The following is a 19,228-nucleotide window of genomic DNA, read 5'->3' on the forward strand; positions in this document are numbered from 1 at the left end:
AAGTGAATCCATTATTTACGGATAATTTTATAAAATCAACAGTATATTCTCTACAGTGCAATGTAGATTATATTGTATTGTGGACTAAGTCGTTTAAATGGGGAGGCATGTAAATTTTCTTCCGGTACGCCACGGTAGGTTCCCAACTAGAGCAAGCAATCAATCGATTTGTTTGAAAAAAAAAAATCATAATTTCACCGATTTCAATAACAATAAATGTATGAGAAGGTGGAAAATTTGTTGATCGCCATTCAGTCCCGGACAACGTCGAGCCACTATGCTCTCTCTCTCTCTCTCTCTCTCTCTCTCTCTCTCTCTCTCTCTCTATATATATATATATATATATATATATATATATATATGTAGTAAGTTATGAAAATATGTATGGCAATTAAGTTACACAGAATATTCCGCGTTACATTCTCGTGAGAAATCGCCAGGATTATGCATATATCCGATTGAATTCTGACGAGAATGAAACACAGAATATTTTGTGTAGCTTAATTGCCATATATATTTTTATAACTTACTACCTAGCTCTGCCTATGTATTGAGCACTGTTAAAGTAAATACTGAAAATCTACACATAAAATTATATCTTCGTATATTAATGTATGTGATGAAATGACATAGTCATATATATATATATATATATATATATATATATACGTGTGTGTGTGTATTGTTGTTTTAACATTTAACAGTATCTAAGTCAGTAGTTACTTTAAATAAGTTATATATTTATAGTTATTAAAACAATGGTTTGATAAAGGACAGTGGATTGTTCGAAATATTTATAATGATATTTATAATACTACAGCTCGGGTAATGTTCTTAATGATTTTCTTTGAATGATTTAAATCGGTAAAAAGGGTGACTAACGTAAATAAAGGCCGCAGTATGAGAGAAATGCCGAGAGAAATTTAACGATGTAAATAATAAAAACGAGAGAAGGAAGAAAAGAGTAAAAGAGATAAGTAATATGAGAGAAAGTGAAGGAAAAGATGCGGAACAGGGATGGGTGTGATAGATATGTTCAGATTTTGCAAAAAATTGACCTGCTGAAACGTGGGTGTTTTCACTATTGCTTAAGCTTGTCTGAAAGATTGATAGTTTTGAACCCGTTCACACTTTTACGTTTTTGAAGTACTTATTTACTTTCACGGATCAACTAGTAATACTTATTAATTCCATGCTTTGTGTGCCATGAAGTTTTGCATTTTATTTTTCATTATTTTTATTTATATTTTTATTTTACAAACTACCAGTTAAGCCCTGCTTTGTTCGGGCCCTATGTACTGTTGATAACTTTATGTGTGTGTGTGTATATATATATATATATATATATATATATATATATATATATATATATATATATATATTAAAAAGTTTGACTCATGTCCAGGTAACCTACATCTAATATTTCAAGTGTTTAGACCCAAAATTAGCGGAAGAGATTGATAGAGTCTGTAAAGTACATCTGTGTAAACTTTGACCTCTTGGTAGCCACATTTTCGCCCCAAAATTGATTATAAAGCTTGCTGCATATATGAATACACTTTATATAAAATTTCAAATGTTTAGACCAAAAATTAGCTGAATAGTTTGCTATAGATCATAAAGGTAAAATCTTTGGAACATTGACCCCTTCACAGCCAAAATTTTGGCCCAAAACCGATTATAAAGCTTGTCCTAAATCTGAATACCTTTTATGTAAAATTTTAAATCTTTAGACCAAAAATTGGCTGAATAATGCTAGAGACGGCAAAGATCAAATATTTTGAACATTTACCCCTTAGCAGCCAAATTTTCGGCCAAAAACCGATTATAAAGCTTGCCCTATCTCTGAAGACCCCTTATGTAAAATTCCAAATGTTTAGACCAATAATTGGCTGAGTAATTTGGTGGAGACCGCAGAGGTCAAATTTTTTATAAATTGGACCCCAATTTTGATCCTTTAACATTTATTCTTGGGCTCAAATCAAATTAAAAAGTTTAATTTATGTCTAAGTAAGCTACATCTAAAATTTCAAGTGTTTAGACACAAAATTGGCGGAAGAGTTTGGTAGAGTTTTCAAATATCAAATCATTTAACTTTGACCCGTTGACAGCGAAATTTCTGGCCGATTAAAATGATTTTCTCAAATCTCCTCTTATGTCAAAATACTTCTTATGTCAAAATACTTCTTATGTCAAAATACTTCTTTTGTCAAAATACTTCTTATGTCAAATCTCGAGTCTGTAGATTGAAAATTGACAGAGTAGTTTCGTATGAGAAATGTACACACACGGACACACGCAGACAGACAGTCAATTTCACTTTTATAGATATATAGATGTAGAATATGTATTCATTTTAAGCAAAAGGACATGTTAAGTTACAAAAAAAAAATCTGATTCTGTCTGTAAGTATGCATTTAAACAAGATTCCATTATTTATATACGAATTAAGAAAATGCATTATTTGCGTTATTCGGACTATTGTTTACATTTTAAGTGTTATTTTCGGAAGATGAAAGCTCTGGACATTTTGGGAATAATTCTGTCGAATTGCGGAATCTTCACGGAATTTCGAACTTAATACTTTAGTTATTTTATGGGGTAGTATGCCCTCGTTTTGTCAGTCATGGCTGGTAGGAGTCCCATTGTGATTCGCAGTTGTATTTTTTTAGTAGCGCCTTCAGCGAAAATTGAATCATCAGTTTCCATGGCTGAATCTGATGACGAGAGAAACACGTGTTAAAGGATAATTATATTTTAAACAATATACATGCCGCTCCCAATTTGGGGTTACCAAATTGGTAAAAAGGAAAATTATTCCAAAATCACAATTAGGTAAAACTGCACTTTAGTATAAATAATCAGCTTCATTCAAAAAGTATCGAAAATAAACACCAATATATATATATATATATATATATATATATATATATATATATATATATATATATATATATATATATATACATGTATATATATATATATATATATATATATATATATACACACAGAAGCGTCCAAAACTAAGGGACAAAATGTTAAAAATACAAATATATATATATAATTAAAATTATATATATATATTTGTATATATAAATACATCACTATATATAGAGATATACATATGCATATATATATACATCAATACATATATATTTATATATATATTAGCTATATATGGATATATATAGATATACATATGTATATAAATATATACATCAATATATATATAGATATACATATATTTATATGTATATATATATATATATATATATACAGGGTGACCCCCCCCCCAATAAAACGGGCCCCACCTCTAATTAGGCCCCGTGTCTTAGTGTTTTGTCCCAATGAAATGAAACTTTGGTCATAACTAGTTTATTTTATTCAAAACATCACATCAAAACACTAGGGTCTTTAGCCTTTTTTTCTCCGTTCTATAGCATATGTTCTAGATATACTTTCTATGTTTTTTGGTTTTCTTTTGGGTCACCCTGTATAAGAATATACATATATATATATATTTATATATATTTATATGTATGTACAGGGTGTCTCAAAAAATGTACTCACACTTTAACTGTTGCTAACATGCTATCTTTTTTTGCGTTGCAAATGTGAGGTGTGAATCACAGCATGGCAGGCAATCAACTTAGGTTGGAAGAGAAGTTTGTCCTGAGATGTTATTGGAAGACCGAAAACGCCATCAACGTCAACAAGAAACGTTCTGGCAACGTCGGCCATCCACGAGCCCTGGAAAAGAAGAGCATGTGCAGGAAAAACTCTTTCGATCTCCACAGAAATCACTTCGACAAACTACTCGGATAACCCACATCTCAAAAGATAGCGTCCATCGCATCATGAAGCGTCTGCACTGGAAATGCTACATTCCAACACTAATTCATGTTCTCAATAAAGACGATTCTGACCGGAGAGTCGAATTCTGTGAATGGTACCCGGCAAAATGTGCAGAAGATGCATGGTTTCCGCACAAAATTGTGTTGAGCGATGAGGCAACCTTTAAATTAAATGGCACCATTAATCGCCATAATTGCACGTACTGGGGTCCTATAAACACCATGTAAACTTGACAGTGTGGTGTGAGATATCAGAACTGGGCATCATAGGGCCATTTTTTATTAACGGAGCTGTCACTGGTGAGATATATTTTAACTTGCTTCAGGAGTTTGTTGGTCCACAAATTTCTAAGATGCTTGGTGATGGCGGCGAGATTTACTTTCAGCAAGATGGAGCACCTCTCCTCTACCATCGCGATGTACGAGCTCACCTCGATGCAGCTTTTCCAGACACATGGATTGGACTAAAGGTTGCTATTGAATACCCTGCACGTTCTCCGGACCTCACGCCTAGGGACTTCTTTTTGTGGGGATCTCTCAAAGACAAAGTTTATCGCACCAAACCAAGAACAATTGATGCATTGAAAATGGAAATTGAAAGACAATGTCGCGATATTCTTAATGACCTGTTTCGTGACGTTTGCGAATCCCTTGATGAGCGTTATCAGCGTTGTCTGGACAATAATGGTCATCAATTCGAACAATTGCGAACATGATTCTTTAATCACATTTATCTTCTGTATTCGAAGCTATTCCATTTCACTGTATGTTCATAAATAAAGGATTTCTCGTCATTCGAAGCATGAATACATTTTTGAGACACCCTGTACACACACACACACACACACACACATATATATATATATATATATATATACATACATATATATATATATATATGGATATATATACATCAATATATATATATATAAAAATATACATATGTATATATATGCTTATGTATATAAATATATATATATAGTCTTTGAAGTTTTTAACATTTGAAACTATACAAACAATTACTTTTTATCATTCGTTAAAAACCCATCTAGTCAGTAAGTCATTTAATCACCTGCAATCACTGCATCAACTCTCTCAAATTTACTATAATACCAATTTTTTTTATTTTTCAAGGGATCATCAGTTGTTTACCATGAAACACTGTTTCGGGGATTTAAAAACAAAACAGTGTATTACATCATGGCTCCCCAGCAGTGTTGATCAAACACCACCACCCTTAATCTTAGGAAGAAGACAAGTTACAAAAATTTGATCCAATTTCCTATTCTTAATTGCAATTACTAACCTTTTCATAGTATAAAAATGAATTTCTTACCTGTGCGATTCATCAATTTCCACATTTAAAATGGATTATATTTATTTGCTGTCCACTCAGCAAAATGTGGCACAAGGCCGGAAAGTGGTAACCTAGCAGGCTCCCCTAAAGGAGGGGCACTCCTGCAATTTTAAAAATTGCCTGAGTAACCCCGTCGGCATTCCCCGGTCGGGGCGCCTCAGGCAACAAGCAATAAACTTGCCCCACCGGAAAGCCCGGTGGCAAGGCCTGGGAGGGTGGACCTCCTAGGTATTACCCAGGCGGTGTACCTCAGTCCAACAGGTGCTGGGCCGGTCTCCGGCCCCTCACCTGTTGTTCTGACTGTCAAGTGACGGATCCTTGACTGGTACTATCCATTTAAAATGGATTATATTTATTTGCTGTCCACTCAGCAAAATGTGGCACAAGGCCGGAAAGTGGTAACCCAGCAGGCTCCCCTAAAGGAGGGGCACTCCTGCAATTTTAAAAATTGCCTGAGTAACCCCGTCGGCATTCCCCGGTCGGGGCGCCTCAGGCAGCAAGCAATAAACTTGCCCCACCGGAAAGCCCAGTGGCAAGGCCTGGGAGGGTGGACCTCCTAGGTATTACCCAAGCGGTGTACCTCAGTCCAACAGGTGCTGGGCCGGTTCCCGGCCCCTCACCTGTTGGTCTGAGTGTCAAGTGACGGATCCTTGACTGGTACTATCCATTTAAAATGGATACATTTTTTAATTTATCAGTCTTGTATTTATAAGATTTGGATTAATCTATTTAACTACTTATCACCCCCACTATAGTTAGTAGTTTGTATATTTACATTCTTATTTATTTAAAATTAGATATATAAAGGTTAAAAATATTTTATTTTTACATATATACATTTTTTTTTATATATAAATTTATTATATGTAATTATAAATACATTTATACATTGCTAATATAGTTTTGGATTTCCTTATTAATATAGTCTGGTTTATCTTAAACGATTCAAAAGCATCAGGATAACGAACAAATGCTTTATTTAACTGTTTAAATATTTTATTTTTATCTCCACCTTGTTTTATCATCCTTATTACTAAGCTAGAAACTGGTGGTATAAAATCTGTTAATTTTAGAGTAACGCGAGCTATTCTCAAAAACTCTGACATAATGGTTCCATAAAACACAAAAACAGGGCAGGTGCTATCCTTATGGGGCATACGTACTATTTTAAAGGGGAATGCGTTTCTTTTATCAAATATTTTATAAAGAAAAATCCCATCTTCAATTTTTATATCTAAATCCAGAAATGTAGCCTGTTGTCCTCTATGTTCACAATTCAATTTTAGTTCGTTTGGATATATAAGATGTTTATTTTTTTCGAATTCATCATTATCGTTTATGCATATAAGGTCATCTATAAATCTCCTACACCCATGAAAGTTATATGTTTTAGATATATCTGTTTTTAATAATGATGACATATATATATATACTCGAGTCTATGTAAATACAAATTTGTCCAAAATGGTGCCGGATCCAATCCCATTGGGATACCTATCGTTTGGAGTAATATTTTATTTCCTATTTGAAAATAGCATTCTTTAATAAGATGACTTACAAGCATTTTTAAAATACCTTTAGAAATACTAGTTTTGCTATTTTTATTTTTACACCAGAAAGCTTTAGAGTTTTAAAAGTCTATATATTTACCTTTTCCACCTTGAAAAGCCAAATCTACAGTATCATTTAATTCTTTTATAAGTTTTTCGTGCGGAATTTTAGTATATAGCGTACTAAAATCATAAGTAGCTATAGATTTTGCTTTTATTCTGGAATTTATTTTATCTAATTTTTCTTTCACTGGTTTGGAATTATTTACTACCCAAAATAGATTTATATTACTATAGAATTTACTTTTCAGGTGAAAATTATTTATTTGATTTATAATTAATTTAAATATTTTAGATATAGCTTTACTTAGAGGTTTATTGATGCACGTCTTTGAATATATATATATATATATATATATATATACATACATACACACACACATATATATATATATATATATATATATATATATATATATATATAGTAGTCAACATTAAGTATAACCAAATAAACATAACAGGCTTTTTTTCCTTATCGAGGGGACGTAAGTCCATTTCATAGTCAGATTTCACGCGGTTTGTTTAATATATGTTAATTTATCGAATTTCTTGTGTGCGGGGCGTTTGCTCAGTTGATATAGTGCTTGCCTCGCATGCAAGAGTTTCGAATCCTGAGTTTGGATAGGTCTTACCTATGAGCCCAAATGACGGCGAAACTAGAATCCTGGACTTCTGGTTCGTTGACTGTCGTAGCTCATGTGGCCTGCGATGTTGTTTGGCTGCGGAATTTATTATATACTAGCATGGGTACCCGGCGTCGCCTAGGTTGGCATGAAGTTCTGTTTGGAACACACCTGCTATACTAATCATTTTCACAATGGGCAAGGTGGATACCCCCAAAATAAAAGAGCGGATAAAAACATGAAAATGTAATCGCCCCCAAAATGAAGAAGTACGTGATAGACTCTCCAGCAGATATTTCGCAGAAGTGATACAAAGAGAAGAAACTATTCTCCGGATATTGAGCACTGAAAATACCCCCCCAATAAATTATTAAAAATAAATCATTAAAACTGTTGTTTTAATAAAATAGCAGTGAATGCCGGTGCGATCGCAAAAATAAATAAATAAATGAATAATTAGCCAAGTAAAAAAAAAAAAAATTAATCTCAAAAACAAATAAAGGACATTTTTCGTCATTTTATGTTTCTAATGTAATCCCACCAAATATAATTTGTCCTATTTCGTTTTGTTTATGAAAATGTTATGTGAAAGTACAGAGTGGTCTCGTAATAATTAAATTTATCGTTATTTTATGTTTCAAATGCAATTCCAGCGCCCCCAACAAATTGTATTTATCATGTTTTGCCCCCTCCCCTCGTTCGCCAAACTTTTAAAAAATGCTACAGGTGACATGTCTCGTTGAACGGTTTGTGGCCAAAAAGTGAGTGCTCATTTTACGTTAAATATATATGGAAAAGTGATCCCCACTCTAAAATGTTAATTTCTTTTTTGTTAAATTTCTTTCATATTATTTATAAAGGCTGTTTAAAAGTATTAGCAAAAAGAAAGTGGTTCTTCATGTTTTTATGGGTTAAACGACGCTAGGTTATGTCGTAAAAATTTACCTTTTTTTAATTAGAAAGTTCAGTTTTGTAATTGATGAGATTAACATGGAAAAAGAAGAAAAAAGTGTAAATTGTGGTATTTAGAGGGGTCAGTAGACCTTTTTTGACGCGGTAACGATTATAGCCGTTTAAAGAATAAGAAAAAACAAGCAAATAAAATCTTTTCAGCTTTTCGTAAGTGTCTTTTTGTTTATTTGAATATTTAAAAAAAGCTAAACATTTTTCTATCTATTCGGAATTATTTTTTTAAGCTAGAAATTTATTGAGATTACCAAACTTTATTTGGTGATAGATTTATTGTTTATGTTCCGAAGGGCAATTAGCTCTAAAAAAGATTTTTAAAAAATCGATGTTGGAATAATAATTCCAAATAAATTTAATTAAATATGTTATCAATATAATTATTGTTTAAAATTTATTTAATAACACTTTTAAATAGAACACTTATAAGAATTCTCTCGCTAGAAACATTAACTAAGATACCGCTATTTAATAAAATCGACTTTTCTTCATGTAATATGCAAATGAGATGATCTCGTAACTGTATCTAGTCTGCAAGAATCATATTATATATAGAAATAAATAAGAGAGTAAAGAATCACATTATATATAGAAATAAATACGAGAGTAAAGTAAGGGTAGTTTTTTATATATTAATCAAATTGTGAACAAAATCTAACAAACAGACACGAATACGAATTTATATATATGTATGTATGTATATATATATATATATATATATATGACGATATGTATACATATAAATAATGATAATTTTAAAATCTTTTATAGAAAATTTAATGAAATTTTCCTATTTATTACCTATATTAGTTAAAAATCAACAAAAATATCCTGCTCTTCATAGGCAAACAGATATATGTATTTATTGATAATGCTTAAAACAATCTGCACTGAATTACATTCACGTATTTTTTTGTTTCAAAGCTTATTTATATTTAACAAATCTTTTAAACAATCCATTCGGAATTTTTTGAAACAAAACTAGTACAATCAGATGATGTTTTAACCGATATTTATTCAATAAGGCCCCCAGTTTTTCTACGTTGCCAAAAGGGACGAGTTTTCCGGATACGGATTTTCCAGCTACGAGTTTTTCGGGGACGAGTTTTCTGGGAACGAGGTTTCCTAAATTCAAACAAATAGATGATTTGTCGTTTATTAACTTCATCATAAATATGTTAGAAACGTTTGAAAATATGTATTAATGTTTATTTTCATTAAAAGTTTTTTTAAATCATCAAATCGTTTTATTTTAATTTATATATTCATTAGTTTATACTTAAATAAATGCTACAGTTTTAATAATAAACATCTATAAAAACTTCCAGTAAATAATAAATAATGTTTGAATATATGGTTAAATGGCAGTTTTGGTCATTTATAACTGTTTAAAGTTTCACCGCTCACTCATTTTACGTCCAAATTTCAAACAATTATTACAGTTTATAGATCACCTTCCCCGCTATATTGTGAAAGAACATTTTTTAATTGTCTTTCAGTAAAACAAAAGTTATGATGAATTTATTGGTGTTTGTAATCGAAAAAGCGTCAGGAGGTGAGCGACATTTTTTCTGACTGGTTTCCATAGCGATTACGTAGCATCATTACGTTGCATCAGCGACTACTGTTGCTACTAATTCACCGCTCTCACGAAAAGAGAAGTAACAAGTGCAACAGAGAGAATGAAAGCAGGCGAGTGCCGTATATTGTTATTACATATGTGTATGTTCTGTAAAAGTACAGACATGAGAGTACAGACATCTCTGGTAGATGTGGACTTCACCATCAGCGTAAGAATTGCTCTGCTCGGGGCAGCATTTATTCAGCATGTGGACGAAAAAAAAACCCACTCGGCTAAGGTTTTCCAGATTAAAAAAGTAAAAAAAGAAAAAAATACTGACAATCACAAACGGAAAGGCTTACCAAACACAAGAAATTTGTATCGACACAACATACGTTTAAAAACCGTCAGAGCTGTATCAACATTAAGAACCAGATAGTTGATGAATTTGAGAAGATGTCGTTTTATTCAATGAAAACTACAGAGAAAAGAGCTCTCGGTTAGAAGCATTCGCCACACCGGACATTACACCACTTATCTCTCTAGTGGTTGGAAATCGTCGTATACGTTACGTCCAATTCAGAAATAAGTTCTCGAACAGTTGAACATAGATTTGTTTTGACTAATGCTCTTAATTGATGGGTGTTAACATCTGATGACCGACCGCTACACTCATCATCTTCAAGACTTTCGTCGCCACCACGAAATTTCTTAAACTACCATTCTGCTATGCTTCAGTAGTGGTTTCTGAACCAAACGCTTTGTTGATATCGCGAGCTGTTTAAGCAATTTTTCGGCCTAGCTAAAACCGAAATAGGAAAATTGTGCGAATTTGGTTTTTCCATCTTATATTCAACGTTCTGAAAAGAAGACGCAATTGTCTTTAAACGATTGTAATTTAAACGATTAGATAGAGCGAAAAACGCTCTTTAAAATGATATATAACGTGAAGGTATTACAACGACAACTTATTTGAAAATACATTATTTGAAATCAAAATCAAAATAAAAAATTCCGCAAGAACTTTCTAGTCAGCCTAATACATGTGTACACCAAAATGGACATGCACGACTTATAATAAAACAGCGTTTCTTACTGCGTACAATAGTCCTAATATCCCGCAGCAGAGATTCAGAGAAATCTCATGTGCCTACAGAGGTGTATGAAGATATATGAAGTCTTATGTGGTAACCTCGAATGGGCCTACCATATTAGGATTACCCTCTCTTCAGGAATTAAAATTGATCACATTATGTGCCCCACTTAATTATGTAACAGATACCCCAGTTTCTCATCCAAATTATACTCTACTCAAATCTACGAGAGATCTGATGAAAGAGTATCCGCACCAATTCGATCAGATTGATCACTTCGCAGGAGAACACCAAATTGTACTTTGTTCAAACAATCATTCCATTATTCATGTATTCAGGAAATTCCCCATACACATACAAACTGTATGAACTGGTACCCCAAGAAATAATTCAAAAGATTAATTAATTAATGGATTGCAGCATCGTTGCAATAGCAAGGGCAAACGTCGTCTATGTTTAAACCCTAAAAATCTAAACAAGAACATCATGCGCTCCCACCACAATCCCTACTGTGGAAACTGTCTGGTGTGAAGTTCTTCTATTCAAACTAGATGCAAAAGATAGCTACTGTTCAGCAAGGCTTGACAGAGTCATAGTTATTGACCACTTTCAATTCATCCTTTGAGAGATATTGTTTCAGAAGAATGCTTTTGGCCTAGTTATATCCCAAGATGTTTTCCAACAGAAGATGGACATGATCATTGAGAATTGCCCTGGAGCATTAGCGTTAATGACGTGATCATCCATGAAAAAACAAACAAACAAACAAACAAACAAAAAAACAAAAAACAAAAACAAAGAGGAGTACGACCACAATCTTACGAAAGTTGGTGGAAACTGCACGAACTACTTCACATTCAACAATCGCAATCGTGAAATAAATGGGAAGCAAATCAGATCCTTTGGCGCCATCTTTTACAAGAAAAGTACCTTTGTGGCCTTCGGGCCAAGATCAAAGTGTAGTATCTGTGCTTCAGATGCTGCAAGCTATGACTAGCTCTGACTAGCAAAGACCAGATGTGGGGGCAACCCCACATGCCTGACCATTAACCAGCTCCCATTTCCCACCTCTCGGGAGCTGGTCCCCTTTTTCCCTTCCCCCTCTCTTCACTCCTCACATTAAAAATCGGCCTTGTGCCTAATTTGCTCGGTGGGGGAGCAAATAAATACCATCTGTTCCGGCAGATGCTGCAAGCTATGACTAGCAAAGACCAGATGTGGGGGCAACCCCACATGCCTGACCTTTAACCAGCTCCCATTTCCCACCTCTCGGGAGCTGGTCCCCTTTTTCCCTTCCCCCTCCCTTCACTCCTCACATTAAAAATCGGCCTTGTGCCTAATTTGCTCGGTGGGGGAGCAAATAAATACCATCTGTTCCGGCAGATACTGCAAGCAAAGGCCATATGTGGGGACGACCCCACATATAAGACCTTGGTCAATGAAGGGGCAACCCTTCATACCAATTGTCATTATCCAGCTCCCCTACTCCCCGAGGAGTTGGTCCCCATTTCCCCTTCACTCCTCACTTTAAAAATCGGCCTTGTGCCTAATTTGCTCAGTGGGGGAGCAAATAAATCCCTCAAAGTGTAGTATCTGTTCCGGCAGATGCTGCAATCAAAGACCATATGTGGGGACAACCTCACATATAAGACCATTGCTCTTCTAGCAATCAGTTATTGGTTAATGTAGGGGAAACCCTTCACACCAATTGTCACTATCAAGCTCCTCTTCTCCGCGGGGAGCTGGTCCCTCTTTCCCCAATATATCCACATTACAAAAACGGCCTTATACCTAATTTGCTCAGTGGGGAAGCAAATAAATACCGCGCTATCTTTTACAAGAACGAGATACATCAAAAAGTAAAGAAAATAAAATCACTCCGAGTCCAAACTAATGTTACCGAGTTGGAAAAGGTACTATCAATTATTACCTACATGGAACCATTTATCCTTAAGCTTTCAGACATCACAACAAACACCAGAAAACTATTGAAAACATATGCTGAGAATGGATCAATTACTACAAGAAATCGGTGCAAGAGACAAAGGACTTAATATACAAAGAGATGTTACTCCGCAATTATAACCTTTCAAAAATGTCCATTATACAAGTTGATGCATTATCAATAGGATTGAGAGCAACCCTAATTCAAGAAGGCAAACCCATAGCTTTCGCTACAGAATTCTTGATGATGATACTTCTTTGCAGAAATCTTGGTAATGTCCTTGTATTTATTCCAATTCATGTTGCCTGTGAATATTAGGCCAAGTTCTTTTTAAATGATCATTGCAATCATTGGCTGAGGAGTATTTTTGTCGTTGTTAAGGGAAAGAAGTTTAGTCTTAGTAGGATTAAATATTACCAAATGCAAACAAATTCTGTTTTCTTCAACGAAAGGCAACCTATGAAAACTTCTGACATATTAATCAACAAACAGACATATTTAGACAGTTTAGCTTGTTGCATTTTTCTATTTAAATAAAGAATGCATTAAGACTAATCATAAATTTAAATAGAAGAAAACATCGGATTCCGAGACTCGCGATGTGGAGGTAAGTTCTTTGTTTAATGCTTATAAATCAGCATCACGTTTTATCCCAAAATGTGAATTTTATTTTGTCTCAATTCCAGTAATAAATTCGCAAGATGGACGATGGATGAGTTTCTTAACCATCCGTGTAACTGGGTAAGTCCATTTTTTCTTGAAATCATTAGATCAGCTTACGCTATAACAAGTTGTGTCACCCTATTAACAAGGCTTGTGAAATAGGAGTTTGACCTTTTTCAATATTTAGAATCAAGAGTTTTGGATATTGATTCTAATGCTCGTCTCTTAGCAACCATCTACTCGTTTTTTTTTCTTCTTCTTCTTCTTAAAATTATGTTGCTCAGTAATACTCCACCGCATCATTTATTCACGTTTTCCTCTTATCTCCTACTATTATTCTTGCCAAAGATACACTTCCATGAAATATCCTTGACCTAAGGATTCTAGTAGAAAGATGGACAGTTGGATCTGGAGGATATATATATATATATATATATATATATATATATATATATATATATATATATATATATATATATGTATATATATATATATCCTATCTCTCTCACGCCCCCTCTCTCTCTCTCTCTCTATATATATATATATATATATATATATATATATATATACCCTATCTCTCTCTCACGCCCTCTCTCTCTCTATGTATATATATATATATATATATATATATATATATATATATATATATATATATATATATATCGGACCTCATTCAACACGGTAAGTCATCTTTTTGTAACATTGAACTCTGAATGAACTTTCCACATGAACTGCTTCACATATTTATATATTATGTTTTTAAGTTTTGTGACTACAAATCATAAAACTTTAAATTTCAATGCAGCTATCAGCAAGTACATAGAACTATTTTGCAAGAGTTCTTTCCTCTGATGAGAAGAAATTGCATTCTTTGAAACTCCGCGGATTAAGCAGCACCCAACTTTGGAGTTTCCTACCGAATAATAAAAACTGTTTGTATAATTCTACTTTGTAACTCTGTTAAATTAAACTTTACATTCAAAATTTATTGTTCGACTGAATACTCCAAAAAACAAATTAAAAAGTCTTTATTCCGCGGAGTTTCAAAGAATGCTATTTTTGTTATTCTTCTCGCCAGAGGACATAAAGAAATCAGCAAACTATATTTGTAGCAACGCTAGAATTTGCTAGTTAAGGCATTAAGTGAAACCGCAATTTATTGTAGTTATAAATTGCCAAATAAAAAAATGAAAAAAATATTGGATATGTCAAAAACTAATATAAAAACAAACCGCGCATAATATTTCAGTTTGCGTGAAAATCCTCTCAAGTTGATCCGAAATGCAAAATAGATCTTTAGAGATAATGGATTCCAAAATAGTCCAGCGCGACGATGCATAACAACTCGATTGGAAAATCTTCAAAATGGCTGAAATAATTAAAATTGTTTTTTTTTCCTGGCAGTACAGTAGCCCAAATAAAAGTCTGTTCTCAGTCAAATGGGACCTAATAGTAAAAAAAGAGAAAGCCAGTATGAGATCCTTCATCATCGGCTTAATTAGAAAAAGTGATTTCACATTAAATTTTTAAGTCATTAAGTTTAGGCTAAGCGGAAAAAATTAGTCCGTGAAAGCTCGTATTACTTTGACCGGAAATTGTCTAGCCAGAACGAAACAGATCTTTCTATAAAGTGTTAAATTAGATGTCATTATTAAAAAAAATGTAGGAGTGAGGATTATAAATTTATAAGTGTTTCAGAATCATAGCTTATTAAAGCTGTCGAAAAGTCATGTTGATGATAAAGATGACAAAATAATAATAATTTTTCTTTTTTGATTCAGTTGGGATTAATTTTCTATATATAAATACTGTTATTTATATTAGTTTGAAGTTTACAATTTGCGTATATCAGGTGAAAACTACATCCCTTTGTTTTCATTTATATATATATATATATATATATATATATATATATATATCCTCCAGATCCAACTGTCCATCTTTCTACTAGAACCCCCAAGTCAAAGATATGTTTTTGACAATCTTGTCCATTTTAGATATTTCATGCAGCGTGTTTTTTGATAAACTGGCGACGCCCATCCCTCTCCAGATTTCAAAGCACATAAAGCGCCCGGTATTATCAAATGGCCACCCATTCTAGTACTAACCAGGCTTAACGTCGTTTAACTTCAGCTACCTAACAGGAAAGTGTATGCCAACGTGATTATATCGTCGATGTTCGTAAGATACACAAGTGTTTTCATCTTTGTTCCTTTCACTTAAAGACCATATTCGCTTACACAAAATTATTATACTATAAATGACTTTACAAACTCTATGACGACAAAACGTATCTAGTATTTTAACATATTGTTTCCCCTTTTCCGAATAGGTGACCTTATAGACTGTTATTTGTGTGGAAGGATCGACCAAACTATTTAGATAGTTTTTGTTTTCGCCCAATGAACCTTTTTTAAAGAGATGATTTGTTCCACATTAAAACTAACGTTTTCGCTAATTCTAACCCCCATGGGAACTTGATAAACTTACCTGTCGAAATATCGCAGTATGTTGCTATTATTTGTTCGCTTTGCTAAGGTATAATAACAAAATAACTATTTAAACGACCGCCTGCGAAGGGTAAAAAAATGATTATATCAAGTTGACGGCGACCATTATAATTATACGATGCAAACGACTAAATAACAACAAAAACAAAAAAGAAAAAAAATGAGTCACTTTATCTGATTACATGCATTATATTAAAGGGCAAAACATCCAAGTTACAATATGCGAAAGATTGATTGTTTTGTTTTACGGCATATCGACTTCTTTTCGGGTCATTTAATGCCGAATCTTGTTATTTTGGAAATAGTATTCCCGTTGCATTCAATTATTTTGTAGAAGGTTTTTATTCTTCAAGCTCTTTGTATCTTCAATCGTTAGTTTGTAGTGTTTGTCTTGGTTGTTTTATAGTGGATGTTATCGTTTTTGTTCCCTGCAGAACATGAGCGAGTTTTGCAATGGAAATAGAAAAAAGGGTTACAGAATTAATGTTTGGTACATTTTCAGTTACGAAACCAATCAGGAAGTGGGTGAGATAGAAAGAGAAAGGGGAAATGGGAAGAATAAAAAAAGGAGGGTAAAGTTGGGTTGTTTTTGTTTTTGTTTGTAGCTTTGCAGAACATAATTAAGTTTTGCAAAAGGAAGTAGAAAAACAAAACACATCAATGTTAGGTGCATTTCATCTCAGGAAGCCAATATCTTCAGACAGCCTGGTCTAGTATCTCCAGATACGCGAAAGAAGAAGAAGAATTATGCTAGTTTTGTGTACTATATAGTTCCATTCATTTTTTTATTTTACTTTTTATGCGTTCAAATCCAAATAAAATCAAACCCAATTTTTAACTTCGAATATTAAATTATTGTAAAATTTAGGACTATTTTGATGATAAAGTGATTGTAAATATCTTCATTCGTGTTGTTATAGGAATTTATAATATAATAGAATGTAAGCAGAAAATATTTTTCTGGTATAGAATATAAATCTAATAATAATTATCGAAATAGATTTAATTGTTTAATACGCTTTTCTTCACTAATCTTATCCATCTTAGGAAAATAAAATATTCATAATCGAACATTGATTAATAATAATAATAATAAGATACAAGAACATAAAAGGGGAAAAAAGTATAAATAAAATGACTATAATATGGAATTTATAAAATTACGGAATATCGATAATGTAATACCGATTAGAAAGTTTTAAAAATTACTTAACGAACAAATAAATAATTTTAGATCCAACCAAATAAAAGTTCAATTATAAATAATTTGAAAAATTGAATTGACAGAGTTGCTTCCCTTTTAACTGTTGAGAAACTTTTTATAGAAAAGAAGAAAAAAAACGATCTATATTCAACAATTAAATTAAATGATAAACAAAGCGATGTGAAAAAATAAAAAATATATATAGAGTATAACCCCGGGATACGGTGGCCCCAGGATTCGTTTAAAAATAATATACTATTCAGTACGTGTTCGCACCGAATGGTACATTATTTTTATTTTTGGGAGCCGTTTGAGATAAGTAATTTATTTATTTATTTATTAATTTATCTATTTATTAATTTATTTATTAATTTATTAATTAATTAATTTATTTATTTATTTATTTATTAATTTATTTATTAATTTATTTATTTATTAATTTATTTATTAATTAATTAATTAATTTATTTATTTATTAATTTATTTATTAATTTATTTATATATTAATTAATTTATTTATTTATTAATTTATTTATTTATTTATTAATTAATTTATTTATTAATTTATTTATTTATTTATTTATTTATTAATTTATTTATTTATTTATTTACGGACTATTGTCCTCACCTTTTAGTCGTTACTTGTCAGATGGCAAACGTGACGAAGGCCAGAGAAATCTATATATCTATAAAAGTGAAATTGTCTGTGTAAGTGTCTGTGTGTACATTTCCCTACTAAACTACTCTGCCAATTTTCAGTCTGCAGACATGGGATTTGCCATAAGGAATATTGAGATTTGGGAAAATCTTTTTAATCGATTTCCGACGAAAAAATTGGCTGTCAAAGGGTCAAAGTTCAACGATTTCACCTTTGAAAACTCTACCAAAATCCTCCGCCAATTTTGGGTCTAAAAACTTGAAATTTTAGATGTAGGTTACTCGAACATGGCTTAAACTTTTTAATTTGATTTTAGCTCCAAACAATTCATGTTAATGGGTCAAAATTGGTGTCCAAGTTATAAAAAAAATTAACGTCTGCGGTTCCTACCAAATTACTCAACCAATTTTTGGTCTAAACATTTGAAATTTGACATAAAGTGTACTCAGAAATAGGACAAATACTTTTAATCGACTTTTGACTGCCGAGGCGTCAACGTTCAAAACATTGGACCTATGCGCTCTCTAGCAAACTAATCAGCCTTTTTACGACATATTTTTATAGAGTAAAATAATCTACTTAACTTCAATATTTACATAAAAATATAAGTTTAAATGTGGAACGAACTATAAAAAAACACTTATTAGTAAAATACATTTTTAATGTATTTCGAATATTTGAAAAAATATGCACTTACACATTTTTAGTGGACAATTTTATATCGTCATCTGTGTATTTGCATCACATCGGCGGACAAAATACAACTTTAACTGACAAAATCGTTTCAATTATATTAATAACCATGAACTATTTATTACTCACTTGCAGTTTATAGTCTTTTAGCCTTATATTGAGAATTTGCTTTTACGACCAATAAACGCTACTAAACAGACAGGAGGTTCCGGGTACAAAGAAACGCTGACGCCAAAATATGTCTAGCGAAAAAGTGTGAAAAGTCTTAAAATCTACTAATTCATTGATTGTTTTTTCGTCAGGTTTTTCAGTGTTGATGGACCGGACAAAAGCCAACATTTAGTTATACTTAATTTTGTTTTTTTGACACAATTAAAATAAATTAATATCGTTTTTTTAATGTTATTGTGATGTATAAATCTTAATTTTGCTGGTAGCTTAATAACAATACGTATTCATCATTTTATCTTTAGTACAATTAATGCAAAAT

The sequence above is a fragment of the Euprymna scolopes genome, chromosome 12 (genome assembly GCF_053919585.1).
Source record: "Euprymna scolopes isolate OS-2025 chromosome 12, ASM5391958v1, whole genome shotgun sequence".
Taxonomy (NCBI): Eukaryota; Metazoa; Mollusca; class Cephalopoda; order Sepiida; family Sepiolidae; genus Euprymna; species Euprymna scolopes.